Source organism: Lagenorhynchus albirostris, chromosome 7 (genome assembly GCF_949774975.1).
Source record: "Lagenorhynchus albirostris chromosome 7, mLagAlb1.1, whole genome shotgun sequence".
Lineage (NCBI taxonomy): Eukaryota > Metazoa > Chordata > Mammalia > Artiodactyla > Delphinidae > Lagenorhynchus > Lagenorhynchus albirostris.
Window position 1 is genome coordinate 79,804,774 of NC_083101.1, and position 21,723 is coordinate 79,826,496.

The window sequence follows — 21,723 nt, forward strand, 5'->3', positions numbered from 1 at the left end:
GTTGGCAGTGCTTCCAAAAATCCTCAGATTCATTGGCTCCCTTACTTAGGGGAGATTGGGTAGGAGCATAATGAAGGTATGGGAACCCATTTTCGCCTCTCCATTTCCCTAGATAGGGTGGCTTGTCACGTGGCCTTCCTCCTACCTCCCCACCATGTCCCACCACCTCTCCCAGAGCCTGGGCTGAGCAAGAACAGGAGGTAACCACATTTATGTCAGAATCTGAGCTCCCTGGGCCATTCTGCCGGTAATAATAATATATAAAATTATATTATAAAATATAAAAACCACACAGGATGGCTATCAAAGTGCTGACCCTCCCTGAGGGATGCAGTGTTGCCCCCGGGGGGTAGAGACTGACAAAAAGTTTCCCACAGTCATAACTGGAGGCTGTCAACCTTCTGTGATGTCAAGTGGTATAGGAAGGATATCAAGTGACCTTACCAAACAAGCTAAAGGAAGCATTTATTGACTCAGAGACTCTCATCCAAAGATGACCCATGTCCCAAGCTTGCCAGTTATCATCTTCACCTCCCACTGGACATCAAGAACCAGGGAGATATGAGGGAACTAGAAGTTCTCGGTGATGCAGGAATGTGCCTGAAATCACATGCACAATGGCCACCTGGCTCCACATTGGATACCCGGACCACAGTTACTTCATTTTTATTTTTAAAAGCATTCTTTTCTTTAATGGTTAAGGCAGATGCAGAATGCATGTTTAAAAGACTACAAAACTGGCTGTTCTAGTTAGCATAAAGTTTAAGCCAAATCATGTATAAGCCAAAATGACTTACCCATATCTCAATATGTGAAAATTGCTTCCATCAGTCTTTTTCCTCATTTATTGTACTTGTAGAAAAATTTCTTTGCTTCTTGTTCTTTTGTGCTTAACAACATATTGAGAATTGCTTCTCCTTTTCCTTGTTTCCTTTAGGAAATTAATAATATGTATTAAATCAAATGACCTACAGATGACTTAAAAAAATCATCTGTTAGCAACAGTTAATCATGAAAATAACTCTTTAGACAAAGTAGTTAGTTAGTTTAGTTTTTTTTTTTAAGGTAATTAGTATACATATACCATGTAAATAGGAATTCATAGGGAATTCTTTCTGGAATTCTTCTGTTATTCTCCACAATCTTATTTCTCATAATTTTTCTTTATTGCAAAATTCCATTTAAAAATATAAATATCATCCATTAGAGTGGTGTTAATTAATCCATAAATAGAATCTATTCTTTCTAAAATCACTCACGGTTTACAAATATTCACATGTAAGTTGACTATACATTTGTAAGTCATGTTTTACTTCTATGTATGGGGAATAATTGATTTTTTAAATTATTTTGTTTAACTCAGCTCCAAAGTATGTTAGCTTCCTAATCTATAAATTGAAGCACTTCCAGAATATTCAGGAAAGTCATCTTCTAAAGCATATATATGCATTATTAGTGATTATTTGCATGTATCCCATGTGTAAATATTTTGGGATGGCTAATTGATATATGTATAATGAAAGCAATTTCTATTTTAGATTGATAAGCAAGAACTTATATCTAACTTTATGCATAGTCAGTATTCCTCACTTTGTATATACATTAAAATTTTATTTTAATAACAGCAATGAAAATAAGAAAAAAGCATGAATTACATTGAGATTAAAAACTCAGAAAAAGCTTGCCTGGGCTTTTTGACATGAAGTATGCAGGAAGATAAAACCCAGAGATATTATTAGTGAGCCATGCTGCTTTGTTTTAAAGAGGCATTCTTTTTTTTAATATAATAAGAAAGTACTCTTAATAGCAACTGACTGTAGGCTGCTAAAGAGTTTTTAGAATTAACACATTTTTTTTTCGATCACTTAGGATGTGAACTTTCTTCTGGAATTGCAGAACGATTGGCATATATGGAACTGAACACTGAATGGCAAACCAATATAAAGTATTTTCGAAAAAGAATAATAGAGACAAAAATTCAAAGAAAGTTCAAACTCCTAGACTAGTTCCAAGGATCACACATGAGGCACACAAAACAAGCAGCCTCCAACTTTGAGAAATGGAGATGGCTGACCCCTTAGGCAGGTAAATCAGAGCCCCGCTTTCCCGCCCCCCGCCTCCCAGGTGGAGAAGTCTTGAGGATAGAGTGGCAGAATTTCTTTCTTTACTTAATAAAATAAAAACTTACACATCTCCAAATATAATTTTAATCATTTTTTCAACAATAAAGTGCTTACCCCTCTATTTATCCAGTTGTATGCAGTCCATTTCCCTTCTATATGCTAATGCTTTCATTAGCACTGAGATTTCTGCAGGATCACATGCACATGTTGGTTATCTGAGTGCCTGTATCCTTTTCTGGGTCATATAAAAAAGTCTACTTGACCCTGTGACTGACTTTTTATTGATTAAACTTCTATATAGATCCTCTATTATACACTAGTTTCAGACAAAGAAATGTACCAGCAAGAAGGTCATGTTTCTGGGACTTCCCTGGTTGTCCAGTGGGTAAGACTCTGCGCTCCCAATGCAGGGGACCCAGGTTCGATCCCTGGCTGGGGAACTAGAGCTCGCATGCCGCAACTAAGAGCCTGCATGTTGCAACTGAAAGATCCTGCATGTCCCAACTAAAAATCCCACATGACGCAACAAAGATCCCACGTGCCGCAACTAAGACCCGGGGCAGCCAAAATAAATAAAATAAATAAATAAATATTAAAAAAAAAAAGACGGTCATATTTCTTTGCTTTTCCAAATCAAGATAAATTGAGCTTGAGAACCTCATTCTCTAAGAAGTCATTATTAGTCATTTAGGGGTGATTGAAGAACCTCTGGCTTACAGGATCCAATAAAAAGGAGGATTCTGGCTTGGTCCTTGAGAAGGAACCTGGTGATCACCTGTGTAGTGTTAAGAAAGAGAAGTGCAGAGTACTGTGAGGGCAAATAATATAATTGGTGAGCCATCTGAGGGGTCAAGGAAAGCAGCCCTGAATAAGCGGCATTTAACAAGAGACATGAAGAAGAGAAGGATTTAGTTGGGCTGAGGTAGGAGATGAGGGAACAAGGAGCACATTCTAGGAAGAAGGAACACCATGTGGGAGACCTGGAAGCAGAACAGAGACTGGAACTGAGAGAAGTCCAGGGTCCTCTCAGCACATCGATGTCACCCAACAACCAACATGAACTGAACCCCCCAGGGCGGGCCACCCCAGACTATAAAGACACAGGAAACCTGGCTCCTGCTCTCAGTCTGGGCATGGAGCTGGGAAGAAATGAGCTGAGGGTTGTAGAGAGGTAAGCAAGCAAAGTGGGAGACATGAGGGAGTACCAACGCATTCTGAGAGGATTTGGACAAGAGGGGATGACAAGTTTGACTAGGAAAGGGCGTTCCCAGGCAAAGGGAACCCCACATGTGCAAGGAAAGGCCCACCAGGTCAGGGAACTTCTTGCAGTCTGAAATGCAGGATGGAGGGTGCATGAATGGTGGGAATGGAGAGGGAGACAGAAGCCAGATCAGGAAGGATCTGTGTGCAAAGCTCAAGAGTCTCAACTGTAGCCGGTAGGTCAGTGGTTCTCAGTGGAGGTGACACCACCTCCCTGGAGGCATTCTGGACTTTGTGTGGGGGATGTTTGGTTGTCAAAATGATGGGAGGGGATGTGCAACTGGTATTTATTTAGTGGACAAGAATCAAGGATGCTGGGCATCCTGAAATGAGAGGGACACTCGCACACAATGAAGAACTCTTCTGTATTCAGAAGGATTCAGGAGGATTCACATGGGCAGTACATCTGTTTATAATGGTCTGAGCTGAGAACCTAACTCCTCTTTTTGTATAGAACCCCAAATTTGTTGTGGTGATGGTGGTGGTTGTGGTTTTGTTTGTTTTGTATGAATTTCGTACACTAGATTTTTCAGGAATGAAACTTCCTTATAAATCAGGGAACTTTGTTTTGTCTAGAGCTTTACCAAGACTTGTCTCCATTTTGGAAAATCTTGTCACCAGTGGCAATGCTTCTTGTGGTATCTGAGCTGCCAGTAATACACAAATGCTCCGCTGTATGTGTAGCTGTCACGTCCACGGCATTTTGGCATTAGCCCTTGACCACTTCACTATGTCCTCCCATGTAGTCGTGGGCAAGCATTTGTGGTTGAAATGCATACAATTTTATTTTTCTTATTAGTCATCAATTTAATACACATCAGTGTATACATGTCAATCCCAATCTCCCAATTCATCACACCCCCCTGCCACTTTCCCCCCTTGGTGTCCATACGTTTGTTCTCTACATCTGTGTTTCAATTTCTGCCCTGCAAACCGGTTCATCTGCACCATTTTTCTAGGTTCCACATATATGCGTTAATATATGATATTCGTTTTTCTCTTTCTGACTTACTTCAGTCTGTATGAAAGACTCTAGGTCCATCCACCTCACTACAAATAACTCCATTTCATTTCCTTTAATGGCTGAGTAATATTCCATTGTATATATATACCACATCTTCTTTATCCATTCGTCTGTCGATGGGCATTTAGGTTGCTTTCATGACCTGGCTATTGTAAATAGTGCTGCAATGAACATTGAGGTGCATGTGTCTTTTCGAATTATGGTTTCCTCTGGGTATATGCCCAGTAGTGGGATTGCTGGGTCATATGGTAATTCTATTTTTTAGTTTTTTAAGGAACCTCCATACTGTTCTCCATAGTGGCTGTATCAGTTTACATTCCCACCAACAATGCAAGAGGGTTCCCTTTTCTCCACACCCTCTCCAGCATGAAGTGCATACAATTTTTATCATAAATCATTTTAAGATATTGCCTTTACTTTACAGTTAAGGTACTAAGCTTAGTTTTGTGTTTGTAGAATGGTTATATTACCTACAAATTTTATTTCTGAAGAGTAGATCGTTTGGGAATATATACTTGAGAGAATCATTAGGTAGGTAACAAATGAAGCTATGTGTGTTGATGAGACCGAGCAGAGACCACATATAAAACAGTGGTCAGTTTTTGTGGGGTTTCAGACACCTTTGAGAATTTAATGGAAGCTATGAACCCATTTCCCATGAAAACAAATAAGCACACAGATCCCAAACTAATCACACAGTGTCAGTGGTGTACTCAGAGGTCAGGGGAGCCTAAGCTCAGCATGTAGCTGGAAAGGAGTGTTTCTGGCATGCTTTCTTCTCAGAGATGTAGCGCTATTCTGCCTGTTGTATACATTACAATACAGAGATCAGCTTACCTTCCCAGAAGGAGAATCTTCTCCCTACCCACATGAGCAGATATATTTTGTTGAATGAATAATAATTGTAACTGAGCCCTATGGGGCCTTCCCAGGACAAACTGTCCCCCGTGAATATCGCCTTCCTCTTGCTTCCTTCCTCACAGCGCCATGGGCCAGCAGCACCTGGTCGGTGGCAAACACTTGGGACTGTCCCTGAGACAAAGGTGCTCAGGTTGCTGCTGGACTGAATCCAAGAGCTGCCACTGGCCAGGAGCCAATGTGCCATGGGTGAGGTGCCCACTCGGGACTGCCATCCCATCTGGGGTGCCAAAATTGTTACCCAGCCAAACTTGGGTCCCTTCACCCACAGGCAGTAAAGCCAATCTATTGACAACAGGCTGTGGTAAAGGAAAGGGTACTGTTTATTGCAGGGCGCCAAGCAAGAAGTTCAGGCCTTTTAAACATTAGCTGCCTGAACTCTGCTTGGCGCCCTGCAATAAATGCTACACTTTTCTTCATCACAACCCAGCGTCAATAGATTGGCTTTACTGCAAGTGGGCAAAGGGACCCAAGTTTGGTTGGGTAACATAATCACCTTGAGTGAGGTCTGGAGGTTCGACTCCTCCTGGGGATGCTTGAGTAGCAGTGGATGGCCGTTAGAAGGCTGGATTCCAATGACCGAAAGCCTACTGCTTCACTAATTGGCGATTCCCCATTCAGTGATCCTCAGAAGACCCACCTCACCTCTGACTGCTGCAGCCTTTTTTACTGGCCAAACTCATCGCTGGTTTTGCTCTTTCCTTAGGACTTTTTTCTTCAGGAGGCCCCTAGTGCACCGTGTTAACAATCCTCCGGATGGAAATACCGCAAGTACCTGAATCCCAGCAATGAACACCACTTGGGCTCAATCTAGAACGTTCCCTCCATTCCTCTTTTTTCCTACTGTGCGCTCCACAACCACCAAGATCATAGCTGTGATATGTTAAAGTACGTATGCTAGTGGAAACTAGAATATTTGGGGGAGATTTATAATGGAAACATACAAATTTTTGTTTTCTGTCATGTTACATTGTCTACTCTTTTTTCAAGTGAAAACAAAATTTATCAACTACAAAATTTATCATTCTCCAAAGTGATTCAGTCACCACTTAGCATCAATAAAAATGAACGTGATTCTATCATCCACATGCAAGTCTTTAAACATTGTTAGATGTTTCATTTCTGTGGAATCCCAACCATAATGTTATTAAAAATCAATGCCAATACCCCAAACTAAACAAACCAAAATCAAATCAAAACCATCAAAACACAAGAAGAAAGAAGTACTTGCATTCTGGGGAGAGGGAGAGAGGGAGGATGGAAACAAACTACAGTTAGTAACAGACAATTTAACTGTATTATCTTTAATCTCCTGAATTCAGTTACTGTTTAAATGAAAACATGAAGTAGCAAAAACATGAGAGTCAAACAATAGAATCTTTCCCACTGAGAAAAAGAAAGTAAATGTGGGAAACTTCTTCCCTCAGAACAAAACAGATACTAAAAAAAGCTGATCGTCACAGCGTGGCGGCGGTAAGGAGGATGCAGCGGGAAGGGTTGGGGGTGCTGGATAAGTAATTTGGAACTACACAGGCTCCCCTAACTCTCCTGAGTTCTGATACTTCACTCCCACCCCCAACAATCTGCCCATATTTAGATACCCCATGATGGAAAGCTACTGTTACTCACAGAAATGAACTGACTCCTCTAAGCATACTGGGACAGAAGAGACAGCCACCAATCACTGTTCCAGGGTATCTGTGTATAACATCTACTTCTTTCCTTACAGGAAAAAAAAAAAAGAAAGAAAAGGAAAAATAAATTCACCAGGAAGCAAAATATGCAAAGACCAATATATATCTTTGAAACTTGTAATTAACAGTTGATTTTTGTTCTTGGATATGTATCCCTTTAACTTAAATAATTTGGCATAGCATCTAGGACATAGTAGATGTTCAATAAATATTTGCTGAATACACGAATGAATGAAAATATATTACATAGCTGATATTCTTAAATTGAGGACATCAAGGTTATTATTTCTCTTCCAATGAATTAAGTATGACTCCTGCCAGAGTAATTTTAACTTGCATTCAGTACACTTGAGGACGCTAGGAACTACATTTAGTATCTTTAAAAAAACCAAATCTGTACACAAAGCAAACATGTATTGGGCACCTACCACGTCTAAGGCTCTGTGCTTGGCCATGGTGGGTCACTACAGAAGCGCAAGACAAGGTCCTGTCCTCAAGTTACAAGTCTACTTCTCCCTCCTGCTCCAGGGGATGTAAAACATCAGCCAAATTAGTGAGGCAGCTGAGCCCACGGCAAATGCCCTTCATGTGAGAACATCCTTGGCTGTCTGGCCATATCAGAGGGGACCATGAGCCCAAACACGGATGACAGCAGGAAGGACCAAAGGAGCACTGAATCAGATGAGGAAGTAAGAGAGCCAAATGGAAGGGAGAAATGTGAAGTGATAAGCCTTCTGCCTTCCCTGAATTAAAGGTCCATCATTCTCTGGCTCTCAAAAAACTTCCATATGTTCTGTCAGCTGTCCACAGAGGTGACTGAAATGTCAGACCAGTGCTGAAAGGGTCAATGTGGCTTTTTAAAAAGGAATTCTCCTTTTAAAATAAGATATAATATTAATACTTGTTAAATATTATACTTATTTAATAATTTAATAATACTTATTAAATAATATACTCAGCAAATATTAGAGTACTATTTCACTGTATGTTTATAGCAGTTTGTTTATCCATTTACCAATTGATAAACATTTCCATTTTTTGACAAGTATGAATAAAGCCACCGTAAACATTTGTGAACAGGTTTTTGTGTGGGTATATATCTTACTTTTTCTTGGGTAAGTATCTGGAAGTGGGATTTCTGGGTCATATGGTAAGTGTACATTGAACTTTTTAGTAACTGCCAAGCTGTTTTCCAAAGTGTCTGTACTGTTTCACACTAATACCAGTGATGCACGTGAGTTCCAATTGCTCTGTATCCTCACCAGCACTCAGTGTTATCAGCAGCTTCTTTATTTTTTATTTAATGGGCAGTGGTATGTTGTTGTGGTTTTAATTTGCATCTCTCTGATGTCTAATGATGTTGAGCACCTTTTCATATGCTGAGTGGATAGGTGGTTTGGAACTACATTAGTTGGCATTTGTCTTGAATCTTCATTTGTTTTATAACCTTTGATACTTTGCTGGACAAATTAAAATTACATTTGGTGATAATTTAAGACCTAGAATGATGTTATTTTCCTCCACAGTGTATTTTCCCCCTGCAAAACACCTGAGTAGATTAGCAGTCTAGGACCAAGATTTGAGTTTTTGTGCAGATTGGGCTAAAATCCAGATCCCATGCCTCCAGGATGTAGCCTTTGAGTGTTTCAAGTCAGAAAAAGGGATATTATACTACGGCCTCTCTGTTTTTGAAGGAGATGAATGCCAGTTTCCAAATCTTCACGCATCTGAGTCCTCAAAAGCTTAGCTTTGTGTCTCAACTGCTTCCAGTGAGTTGCCAAAGAGTCTCAGAGCCAAATTTCAGCTCTTGGCCTTTGGGTTACAGAGTGGGTCATTTCCCAAGGTCTCAGTGAACCTCTGCTTTTCAATTTTCTTCTCATCATCAGTAAATCATCCTGTCCAAAGAGGCTTTGACTCACCTCTTTAATGCTAATTGTTTCCTTGTTCTAATCTCTTAATATCTCGGTAGGTCTCTGATGCTTGTAAGAATGTGTGTGTGTGTGTGTGTGTGTGTGTGTGTGTTTCAACTTTTTAAATTGCCTTCAACTGGGAGGCTTGGTTGGAATCATCTAGTATGCCAGTCCTGGAATCTGGAATATAGGCTAATATTCTAATGGGGAAAATAAACAAGTAGATATATATTGTGTCAGGTGGTAAAATGTGCTATAGAGAAAAATAAGGTGGAATAAAGGATACAGGAAGACAAGGGAGGAGGGAAAGAGTACTCAAGAAAGATATTTCCAAAATGATAACATATGAGCAAATAACCTTGAAAAGTGAGAGAGGTATTTGTTCTAGGAAATCTGGGGTGTGTCTGGAACAGAATACGTACAAGGAGGCAGGCAACAAGAGATAAAAGTATGAGGTAGCTGAGGGCAAGGTCATGTAGGGCCTTGCAGGTCATACTGCCTTTGGATTTTACTCAGAATGAGATGAGGAGCCATTAAAAGTTTTGAGCAAAAGAGTAACTTGATTTTACCTGCAATTTAGATCATTGTTGCTTCTATGTGGAGAACAGACTGTAGTGGGGGGGAGTCCAGTTGGGGAGTTTTTTTTTTTTTTTTTTTTTTTGCGGTACGCGGGCCTCTCACTGTTGCGGCCTCTCCCGTCGCGGAGCACAGGCTCCGGACGCGCAGGCTCAGCGGCCACGGCTCACGGGCCCAGCCGCCCCACGGCATGTGGGATCTTCCCGGACCGGGGCACGAACCTGTGTCCCCTGCATCGGCAGGCGGACTCTCAACCACTGCGCCACCAGGGAAGCCCCAGTTGGGGAGTTTTTGAAATAATTCAGGTGAGGGAGTGAAATACAGTGGAAGCCTAGACCAGGAAAATTAGCAATGGAAGTGGTGAAAAGTGCTCAGATTTTTGATAAATAGTATTTTCAAGGTAAAGCCAATAGGATTTACTGATGGAGGTGGAGTGTCAGAGGAAGACAGAAAATAAGGTTTTGGCAGCTAGAAAGACAGAGCTAGCATTTCCTGAGATGAAGGATGTCGGTGGAGAATCAGGAGTTTGATTTTGGACAGGTTGAGTTTGAGATCCCTACTAGATATTTAAGTCAAGATTTGAGTAGATGGTTGACCATGAGACCTCAATTTAGGAAAGAGGGCTAGAAATGTAAATTTGGGAATCATTGGTGTATAGATGCTTTCAAAGCTAAGAGACTGGGGATGGTATTACAGAGGGAATAAATAAAGAGCAAGAAATGAAAAGGTTTTAGGGCTACACCCTGAAATTTTTAACACTTAGCAGTCAGAAGATAAAGGGGAATTGACCAGCCAGTGGAATAGGAGAACCAAGAGAAAGTGATGTCTCAAGCCAAACGAAGAAAGTGTTTCAACAAGGAAGCATGGTCACCAGTTCTTAGAGGTACCAGTAAAGCCATGAAGTGAGCAATGTTCAGGTCATTGGGCTATTTCAGTAGAATAATGAGATTAATAAAGTGAAAATGGTTCTTCTTTTTTTTAAAGAAATAACCTTTATCAAGCTTAACAGAAAAGGTGCTATTATACCAACATGAGATTTACTAATTTTCCTCCAAGGCAATTAATGTGAATTTCATTGATAAGCCAGTTGCTCAAACATGCTTTACTTATTTGGAATAATCTCATCATCAGTTAAATTAGGGCTTTTAGCACAAAAAAGAATGAAATAATGTCATTTGCAGCAACATGGATGGACCTAGAGATTATCATACTAAGCCAAGTAAGTCAGAGAAAGACAAATACCATATGATATCACTTATGTGTGGAATCTAAAATATGACACAGATGAACTTATTTATGAAACAGAAACCAACTCACAGATATAGAAAACAAACTTATGGTTACTAAATGGGAAAGGGAGTAGGGGAGGGATAAACTAGGAGTTTGGGATTAGCAGATACAGACTACTATATATAAAATAGATAAATAACAAAGTCCTACTGTATAGCACAGGGAACTATATTTAATATCCTGTAATTTATTATTAATTTTTTCAACCATAATGGAAAAGAATATGAAAAAGAATATATATATATATATATATATATATATATATAAAAAAAAAACTGAATCACTTGCTATACACCAGACACTAACACAACACTGCAAATCAACTATACTTCAATAAAAAAAAATTACGGCTTTTAGTATCCTAGAGAGAGACATACCTTTATTTAAGAAAGAGAGGGCAAATTTTAGAAAAGTAAATCTAAGCAATAAATGTCATTTGACAATATTGGCATTAGAATGGCATTTGTTCTTTTGAGCAAAACCCAAGAAAAAGAATTCTAATAAAACCCTCTTGGCAGCAGTAAATAACAGCCTTGAATGGTGTCAACTCAACAGATAGGAGTGCCTCCCCACCCACACCATGAAAAATGCTCAATTATTTGAAGTACTATTTCTTTGGCCTCAGAAATAGCTTTGTTTACTTTAATTTCTGAATTTTTTTCATATTCTCAAATTTCTCATATTTATCTAATATTCTCATATCTTGTGATATGAGAGCAGGTGAGTATTACGTAACTTTTGAGCTCTTATACAAAAGTAACATTTGGAATCTTAAAAGAACACAAACAAGCTTTCATGTCTACAAAATCTCGAGCATTTTCATAAACCTTAAGTACTACAATTATTTCTAAATTGTGTATATCTCTATAATTAGTTCTTTCAAACTCTGGTTTAAACATAATTTATTTTCTTTTCTCCACAGAATTACATTTATTCTCTAAATGTCTATGGAGAATAAGAAATTCAATTTTCTTTCATCAAAATGACTTCTTGATTGTCTTTCCATTAAAATTTTTGTTTCAATAAGATATCAAGTAAGTTTAAACTATAAAAGATATTTAAAACTGGGAAGAGTTCCTTTTTCACGCACCCTTTATACCTTTTGTGGACACAGAAAATCTCTTGGTTTGAGGAAAAATGAGGTGAACTAGTAGCATGGATACAATATAACATAGTGGTTAAGAATGACAGTGTTGGACTCACACTGGGTTTAAGTCCCAGGTCTTCTGCTACCTAACTTTATAACCTTGAGCAAGCCACTTAATCTTTCTTAACCTCATTCCTCATCTGCAGATGAGGATAATAATACCTGCCTCGTGGGGTTATTATGATGATTTTATGAGATAATATAGGAAAAGCACTTAACACAGGGTAGGTACTGAATAAAAGATAAGTACTCATCATCATCATCATTATCACTACCACCATCATTAAAAGTGAACAATCTCCAAAGTCAAGTAGTCAAAAAAAAAATCTAGAGTAAGCATGATCATCACCAAAGGTTGGAATTTGGTTTCACAAGGAAGGTACTTATTTATATTAAGGCTTTAATAATAAAACACACTAAAGGGGAAAAGTCGGAATGATTCATTGCATTCCTTATGCTGGAGGCCAGGTGTTTTTACATGCACATCTCAGTTAAGCCTGACAACAACCCCAGAAGGGAGTTTGTATATGCCCATTCAACAGATGAGGAAATTGAAGCTCAGAGGGGTGAAGTGATTTGGCCAAGATCATGCAGCTGTTAGCTTGAAGAATCATGGCTAAACTTCAATTCATTTGACTACAAAGCCCTGCTTCAACTAAACTTCCATATTAGAGTTACTTTGGGGACTATCCAAACTGGACCACTCATCCTCATCCAGACTAGATCTGAATCAAAAGCATGAGCTTGTGGGTAGCACAGCCTTTATCAACCGTCAGCTCTTATTCTTTTATCCACAATCCAATCACACCAGAAGAACCCCAGAATTCAGAGGGCTAGTACCACAACTGCTGCCTGCATAGCCTGCCTCTGCCGGCTCTTCTCTGCCTGGAGTTGAAACATTTCAATACCCTGGACTGAGCAAATATGGTGGAGCCGGGTCTGGGCTCGTGGAACCCCCTGCAGTCCCATGAATGCCACCATGATAATTACCAGTCAACTTTGGGTTGAAGAAGTTGCTTGATTCAGCAAGGCTGGCATTTCCCCTGCACAATTCTTTCCAGCTTGTTGGCAGTGGTATCCAGGAGTGGCTGGAGAATTCTGATAACCGCTTGCTGGTTGATTCCAGGAGAAGAGCTCGGATTCTGCTGAAGCCTCATCAGAAGGTGGAGAAACACTGACAAAAAGAAGTTAATGATGACCACTCTGGAAATTCTGACTACCTCCACAATGCCCTCACAACTATTTATAAAGCATCACCTTGGAGCTAACTGAGACACCTGAAAATGAAACAAATTCCATGAATGGAAATTAACAGTCAGGCTGTGACCCATTTAAGTAAGTAGTTATGCCTCTTGCCAAAGGCCTGCCAGAGAGCACACCCTGCATTTTAATGGCTTGGTGCCTTTGTTTTCATCGCTTTTAGATGGAAATGATACAACTGTCTCCTAATCCCCTTGCACTACTGGGCCCTCTTCTTTCCTTACCTTCATTCTTGGTAGCTTTTTCCGAATATTTAACTGCTTCATAAAACACAATAAACAAAGAACTGAAAAAGGTGACTGGCTCAAATAATTGTGGATGTTGACACGTCAAAAGTTATACTTACCAGGCAATATAAAAGCCGTGAACCTTGAGTGAAGACATTGTATATTTCTATAAGTTGTGGGCAAAATTTGGCACTCTCAGGGTGATTTGTAAATGTTCTTCAAGGCCTTCCAAGCTTAGGATCCAATCAACTTCTCCAGTTGCATCTCCATTGTTATTTAATCCCTTGTCTAGCACTGTCCAATAGAAACATAGTGGGAGTGGCTTATGTCATTTTAAAGTCTCTAGTAGCCATCCTAAAAAATTAACAGAAACAGGTAAAATCAATTTTAATAATATACTTTAACCCACTGCATCCAAAATATTTCAACATGTAATCAATGTAAAAAGTTCAAACTTAGAAGTAGGTAGTCTGCACAGTAGCCTAAATCATTGGCTTTGGATTCTGAGAGACCCTGGTTCTAGTTCAGCTCTCCTAGTGACAGGAATTGCAACTTTGGAGAAGTCTCTTAAACTCTCTACACATCATCTGCATGATGGAGATAATAATATCTATCACCCAAGCCTGGTGAAAGAATTTACTTAGATAATGTGCAAAGCTCCTGCAAAATTCTCCATAAATGTTGGTGATTATACTTGCTATCACTACTTTGGTGTTTTGATCATTCTAGCGCAGCCATTCCCATCTATTAAAATATTTAGAATGGCTTCTTCATGTCAGTGGAAATTTTCTTTATTGCCACAGCCAAACAAATGGCAATAGAGAATAGTATTTCTTCCAACTCCAAAGGGCTCCCTCCCAAAACAGCCACTTAGAAACAAGAGCTGCTGAAAAGTGATGGTGCCCTCCCTTCTCAGCCCATAGCAGGAACTGGCTTGTGTAGCAACATCAGTGTGAACTAAGAAGAACCAAGCCCCAGACACATCCTTTGCCAGGGGGCTCCCGGTGGAGTTCTTGCAAACTGTTCTACAATGTGCTGTGGGTGAAATTCAATTCTAAGCTCTAGTTGTGTGACTAAAAGCCTAAAGAAGCAAAAAACTAAAAAACAAAAGCAAAAACAACAACAAAAAACAAAACAAAAAAACAGCCTCAGAGTCTTGCTTGCTTTGAAAGACTTGTTTGCTTCTGGCAACAAGATATGTATGGCTCCAGGAGGGCCAAAGGGGCCAAGAGAGGCATTTCCATTTTGTAACTTTCTTACTAGCCAAACATAGAGGAGAGGTTTTCAAATAAATGTACCTTCATGAGGAATAAGAAATCACAGTAGAAAGAAAAAAAAAAGAAGCACACGGTTGATTGGCCATCTCTGCTCAGCAACACACATTTAGATCAGCAGTTCCCAACTTTGTTGGCACCAGGGACCGGTATCATGGAAGACAATTTTTCCATGGATGGGGTGGGGGTGTTCAGGTGGTAATGCCAGCGTTGGCTCGCCCGCCTCCTGCTGTGCAGCCCGGTTCCTAACAGGCCGTGGCCTGGTACCAGTCTGTGGCCTGGGGTTTGGGAACCTCTGATTTAGAGGTCTTGTCAGAAAATGGTATGTGCTCATAGGACCCACCTTCCTCGAAGTCACACCTTTACATGATAAGCTTATTCTGAAAACAGTATTGCTCATTTCCATGCGGGCTTTGCTATCACACTGGTCAGAGCACTTGGATAAGCTTCATTGCTCAGGATCCTGGATCCTTGACTGATCAGGTGTCACCCAAGGAACTGGTGCACAAAATAGATAACTTAGAGGTCAAGAGCCTGGCTTTGAGCCAGACAGACTCACCATTAGAATCTTGGCCCTGGTTGTAATTAGTTTGTGATTTTTTTTTTTCTTTTTGGCTGCGCCGTACAGCATGCAGGATCTTATCAATAGTTCCCCCACCAGGGATTGAACATGTGCCCCCTGGATTGAGAGCACAGAGTCTTTTTTTTTTTAATTATTATTCTTTTTAAAATTATTTATTTATTTATTTGGCTACGTTGGGTCTTAGCTGTAGCACGCGGGCTCTTCATGGTAGCGCACAGGTTTCTATCTAGTTGTGGTGCACAGGCTCCGGAGCGCACAGGCTCAGTAGTTGCAGCGCACGGGCTCAGTAGTTGCAGCACGCGGGCTCTAGAGCACACAGGCTTAGTTGTCCTGTGGTATGTGGGATCCTATTCCCCGACCAGGGATCAAACCCGCGCCCCCTGCATTGGAAGGCAGATTCTTAACCACTGGAATGCCAGGGAAGCCCTTAGCTTATGATCTTGACAAATTATTCTCTAAGCCTCAGTTTCTTCTTCTATAAACTACAGAATAAAAGATATCTACTTCATAGGATTGTTATAAGAATGTCTATAAAGTGCTTAGCATAGTGCCTGGTACATGGTAAGATTTCAATGTTCAATGTTTTCCCATACAAGACTGGTGGGAGTATGTCTTACCAGTGTCCAGAAAATGAAACTAGAAAATTGACAAATGACAACAATCTATCCAATCCCCAAAAATTATACAACCAGAGAAGATTGCAGCAAGACCACATCCTGGCTCCACACAAAGTTCCTGAAGAAGAAAAACACCTATGCTGAAGAAGCACAGTCTGGTAGAGCTGGAAGTGCCCTTAGAGACCATTTAGTCAAAGTGTTTATTTTCCAGATAAAGAAACGAAACCTCTGAGAGGTAAAGTAACTTACCCCATGTCAAGAACTAGACGCAGGGTCAGAGTTCAAATCCAGATTTCTTGATTTTTAATTCTGTGGTAAGTTCAGGTGTTTTTGTGGTTAAAACAACTCCTAAACTGGCAGGACATGAATCACCATCGTAAAAACCTCCTGTATTTCTAGTTCATCCCATTAACTATTCATTTGAGATTGTATAATTGTATTCCAAGATGCTCTTTCAATAGCAAACAGAGAGCAAGTGCTTATAAGAAGGCACCTTAAAAGGAAGTGTCCATTCTACCGACCCTGCAAGCCATCACCATCATGGCAAAAATAAATAACCAATACAAATGTAGACAGGGTTGGGATATAGCACCCCTGAACAGAGGGCTTGATGCAATGGTCCCTCAAAAAGCAAGTATCTTTATGCTCATTACAGACAGTCCAGAAAAACACCAACTCATTTTCTGCAAGGCTTCTCCAAGGCGCTATGAAATCAGACAGCTATATCTGTGGATGATCTCAGTGCTATTGTCTGGGCTGTGAAAAGTGGGAAAGTTGTTTATTGCCATCCTCAGTGCCTGGCCTCTGTTGGCTCTCTGTAAATATTCACAAGTGAATGAAGGAAAGATCCATCCTAATGGCATAACCATGGATCTTCACCAGTGTCATGGGGATAATGTATGTTAAGTATCTTCAATCATTTCCTCAGTAACTTCTGAGTAATCCAGGTGTTATTTTCTTTCTTTCCCATGCATCCATCTGCCGTAAAGATAGGTCAAGGGTCATATTGTCCTAGGGAAGGAGGAGGTCAGTACCACACCAACAAAAGTGTTTTTAAAAATTTAATAGTGATAAAGACTTGAAAGCCAAATGTTGCAGAGAGAAAAAAAAATTATAAATTCTAAAATCTCCTTTTTAAATAAGAGACAATGATTATATGTCTGAAAATACATAGTTTTTCTCTAAGCTGTGGGTAGAGTGGACTCAGAGGTAACCCAAGGAAAGTTCCTATAAGACAGGAATAGAAAATAAATTTCTTAAACCAAAAGAAGAAGAAAAGATAGGCGAGAGGTCAGATGCTAGGGCCCTGGCTTCCCCTACCCACCTTTGCTTCAAATTGGCACCTTAAAGGCTGTGCAAAAGAAAACTCCAGAAAGTTTGTGAGAAGGAAAACCAGAGGCATTTGTGCCCCACTCTGAATTTTGGGATTTGGAAGGAGATTGCCTCACAGAGTACACCGTGTCAACGGGGGGGTATGACAGCAGCACAGAGGAAGACAAAAGAGAAGTTATACAAAATAAAGGAGCTATACTTGTTGCACTGCTCAGTGTTTATTTTGTTAAATTTTAACCCCAGTTCACAAGTAGGTCCGCTTAGGTTTGACTGGTTTCAGGAGTGCCCCTGAGGCCCAGGTTTAGGGTCTGTAGCCTGTGGGAAGGATTGCTGTAGATTGACACTTCTGTTCCCGATGGACAAGATTCTGCCCAGGATCGACTGTCTCACAGTAGAATTAGTCAGCCTGTTCTTCCTTTGCTGTCGGTGTTACCATGTTCACCTCCCTTTTGCAGCAGCGTGGTATAATCATAGGCAGATAGACCTGGGTGCTCAGCCTGGCCCTACCAGTTAGTTGTTAATTGTCTGACCTTGGGCAACTTTCTCTGAGTCCCCAATTGTTATTATAATAAAATAACAAAATAATCATGAATAATTATAACACTTCAGGGTTTACTAAGTGAAAAACCCTTTACAAAGCATATAATATACATTATGTCATTTAATTCTCACATTCAGCATGTGCGAGGTAGGTACTATGTTTAGCCTCACGTTACAAAAAAGAAAACCTGCCCAAAGCTGCACAGCTAATAAGCAGCAGTAGGAATTGAATCTGGGTCTGGCTGACTACAGAGCTTGGTGGCTATATAGGAGGACCACATGACAGGGCAGATGTCCCAAGCACCTCAAAGCATAAGGACTCCTTCTATGTAATTTCCCTGCTAGTCTGTGTCAGTAGTTGGTCCTGAATAAGATCAGCATTGATCCTTGTGTGATCTAGGTAACTCTTTTCTGTGTGTGTATACAACTTTTATACAAGTCCCACATTTATTCTGACAAAAATATTTGGATATGTATCTATGACTTATCACTTTCCATTAGGCTCCATATTGGGGCTGAGGTCACATCATTGCAAGCTCCCCTCGATCTAGAGTCAGATGAATGCGTGCAGCAGTGTACCTTAAAGCCCATGACAGCCGGGCGGTTTCCCAGCTGCTGAAATTAGCCTGCAGGATCTTTGCAGGCAAAGGTGTTACTTCAGGACAGCAGTATGGCAAGTGATCAGAACACAGACCCTCCCATCCTCTAACATCCAAATAGCCCATGCTCCTGTTTGACACTATTGCATAGGTGGCCTGTATAGAACGCAAGCATCTATTTATTTGCTAAATCAACAAATATTCATACAATACAATTCAGGAACTGAATGATAATGACCTTCTTTTAATACATCTAAATGATAATAAAACAAATTATCTTCTTCATAGGACTGTACCACATTTTAGTTAGCAAATCATTTATTGTCAATGACTTCATTACCTGCTAAATTCTTCTGTGGGAATCATTTAGAGTTACTGGTAATAATGCTTCTTAATGAATTACTATGAGCAAAGGTATGACTCAATAGCCCAGAATGGAAAGAACTTTCTTTTCTACCTTGGGAATATTCAAAACAGAAGAAAACTTAGAATGTATTTGTTCCACACCACAAACCGCCCTGTGGCATAATTTACAAATCAGGAAGTAGGCTCAGAGAGTCAATATCATTTTCAACGTCACTCAGTAGGTTAGAGGTACAGCCAGGGTTCCTGCCTTCCTGGGCAGCAAAATTATGTCACTTCACCACACTGCACAACTGCAGCAGTAACTGTGAACAAGTAACTCACTACTCCACATTTGGGGAAATGGAACTTAGAAGTTATTACTCAGGGTATATTCACAGAAAGAATTCAATTTATTGAATAGAAAGTAGAGATGTGCTGGAATCCAAATTCAAGAGGAATTTATTGAACCTTCAACATGCCAGATACCCAGAATCTCATTCGACTGTACCACAGTTCATGAGATTGATATAATTGTCCCATTTCATAGCAGAGGAAATGGGCTTAGAGAGGGCATGAAGTGACCCAGTTCACACAGTAAGTAATGGACTTTGTGACTGCAGCCCAGGTCCTTTCTACTGCCTCACAGTAACAGTTTATTAAAGCTTCCATAAGCACTCTCAAGGGGGAGAACTCAGGAGCTCCTTGGCTCTATAAATGTCCAGATACTACATCATGCAATATATCCACTACCCCTTTAAGGTAAAGGCACAGCATTCAGCTCATGGCCCTTACCATTGAGGAATTAATCTTCCTTCTTGTTGATGAACTGAAATTATTCAGAAAGCTCTCGGATAAAGTGTGACTGCTGGCACGAAATATAATGCTAGGTGGAATAATAGCAAATTACAAACTCAAGCATCTTCCCTACTGTTCCAGCTTAGAAAGCTTATTACGACACAGATAAATCCTCCAACTAGCTCAGAAAAAATATAAACATCAGCTCCTACATTTTACCCATATTGATAGCTGGTCTCATGTCAAATGGGTTTGCAATTTAGTGTGCAATAGTAAAACCTCTAAATCTACCATCTTTGGCTTGCATTTGATTCCCCTCAAATGCTCAAAGTCTCCACCATTCATTCCCATGCCAGCTGGGAAGCTGTAACTTTTTATGAATCTCCCCTGCCTCTTACAGATCAGCTTCTTTTTTTGCATTTATTGTATCAGGTTGTTATGTATGCTGGAAACCTTTAAATATTTCAAGTTGTAATTTAGCAAACTATAGAGAAGCCAGAAATAGAAGTTGGGATTTAAAAAAATTTTCTTATAAGAAAGAGTTAGAAATGCACTAACCCAAAGAGGAAAAGATTGAATCTCCTGCACAAATTTGGGGACCTGCTGGATATACTGTTCTTGCGAGGTGAACCCTGTTACCCATAGCATGTAGCAGCAAAGGGCATATCATAGATATTGCCCCGTTGTCCCTCCTTCAAAGTTTCTCCTGCCAGAGCCAATGCCCTTCTCTTCTGCTTTTTTTCCCCTAACTTCCCATTCCCTCTGCACCTCCAGTGCAGTACAGTTATGGCCGTAACCCCAGCCACTGGTACAGCTCTTCCCATGAAAACCAATGACCTTCCAGCTGCTGAATCTATTGGACATCCTTCAGTCCTTATCATACTTGACTTCTAGGCCATACTGTCTATTGTTTCCTCCTTCTTAAAACTCTCTTCTTGGGCTCCCCTGGTGGCTCAGTGGTTAAGAATCTGCCGGCCAATGCGGGGGACACAGGTTCGAGCCCTGCTCCGGGAAGATCCCACATGCCACGGGGCAACTAAGCCCATGCGCCACAACTACTGAGCCTGCACTCTGGAGCCTGTGAGCCACAACTACTGAGCCCACGCGCCTAGAGTCCGTGCTCTGCAATGAGAAGCCACCGCAATGAGAAGCCTGCACACTGCAAGGTAGAGTAACCCCCGCTCGCCACAACTAGAAAAAGCCCACGTGCAGCAACTAAGACACAACGCAGCCAAAAATAAATTTATAAAAATAAAAACCTCTCTTCTTTAGGTCAATAATTATTATTATTGTCATTATCGTTATTATAAGTTTGCATCAGTAGAGTGCTTACAATATATAAGGTGGTGTGTTAAACATTTTACGTGCATTCTGTCCTTGAATACTCATAAGCCCATGGGGTAGATGTTATTATTATTCCTATGTTAAGATGAAGAAATTGAGTCATTGTCTTAGGTGACACAGCTAGTAAATGACAGAGCCTGATTTTGAACCCAGGTTTTCCTAATTCCAGAACCCATGTTCATAAGCATTATGGTACATTGCCTCATAAGGTTTTCAAGAGAGTAAATATATGGAGACCTCAGCGCTATTAAAGCTAGCTCTAGATTGCAATTAGTTTTTCCATTTTTGAGCTGGAGCAATGTTCAGAAAATAAAATCTCTTTTTTTGTGGAAAGAAAACTAGATAATCCTGTATCAAAAATGATAAAATGTGAGAGTAAATATAGACTGTAAAAGTAACATCAAATGAATTCTAATCTTTTAGAAACAAATTAAAGTAAAATGGAAAAGAGTTTCATTGTCTGCAAGACTTTTCCCCACATCTTGTTTAAAATGGTATTTGGTTTGCTGTCTATGGCAGACTCTGGAGATGTCTGTCCACACCCCTTGCCCCATGATCCCTGCCTCTTGGTGTTCACATCTTGGGTAATTCTCTCCCATTGAGTGTGGGCAGGACCTGTGACCTGCTTCTAACCAATGGAATATAGCAAACATGATGGGATGTCAGTTCCATGACTAGATTACATTTTATGAGACCCCATCTTGCTAGCATACTTTTTCTAGAGATTCTATCTGCTGGCTTCGTGAAGTAAGTGGCCATGGTGGGAAAACCCGTGGGGAAACTGAGGGTGACCACTTGGAATAGCCAACAAGAAACTGGAGCCCTCAGTACTACAACTACAAGGAAATTAATTCTGCCCCAAATC

General features: G+C 40.2%; 1 long non-coding RNA gene across 2 annotated transcripts; it reads right to left on the bottom strand.

The window, feature by feature from the left end:
- Nucleotides 1-329: 329 nt before the first annotated feature.
- LOC132522960 (uncharacterized) lies at nucleotides 330-13,761 on the bottom strand. 2 transcript variants are annotated; one of them, XR_009541391.1, is made up of 4 exons: nucleotides 13,549-13,761; nucleotides 12,933-13,116; nucleotides 6,955-7,042; nucleotides 330-931 (listed from the first exon to the last, which is right to left on the bottom strand). It is a non-coding gene; the product is annotated as an uncharacterized LOC132522960 (long non-coding RNA). The 2 variants fall into 2 exon arrangements; XR_009541390.1 differs by having other exon boundaries at nucleotides 6,955-7,047.
- Between the last annotated feature and the right edge of the window lie 7,962 nt (nucleotides 13,762-21,723).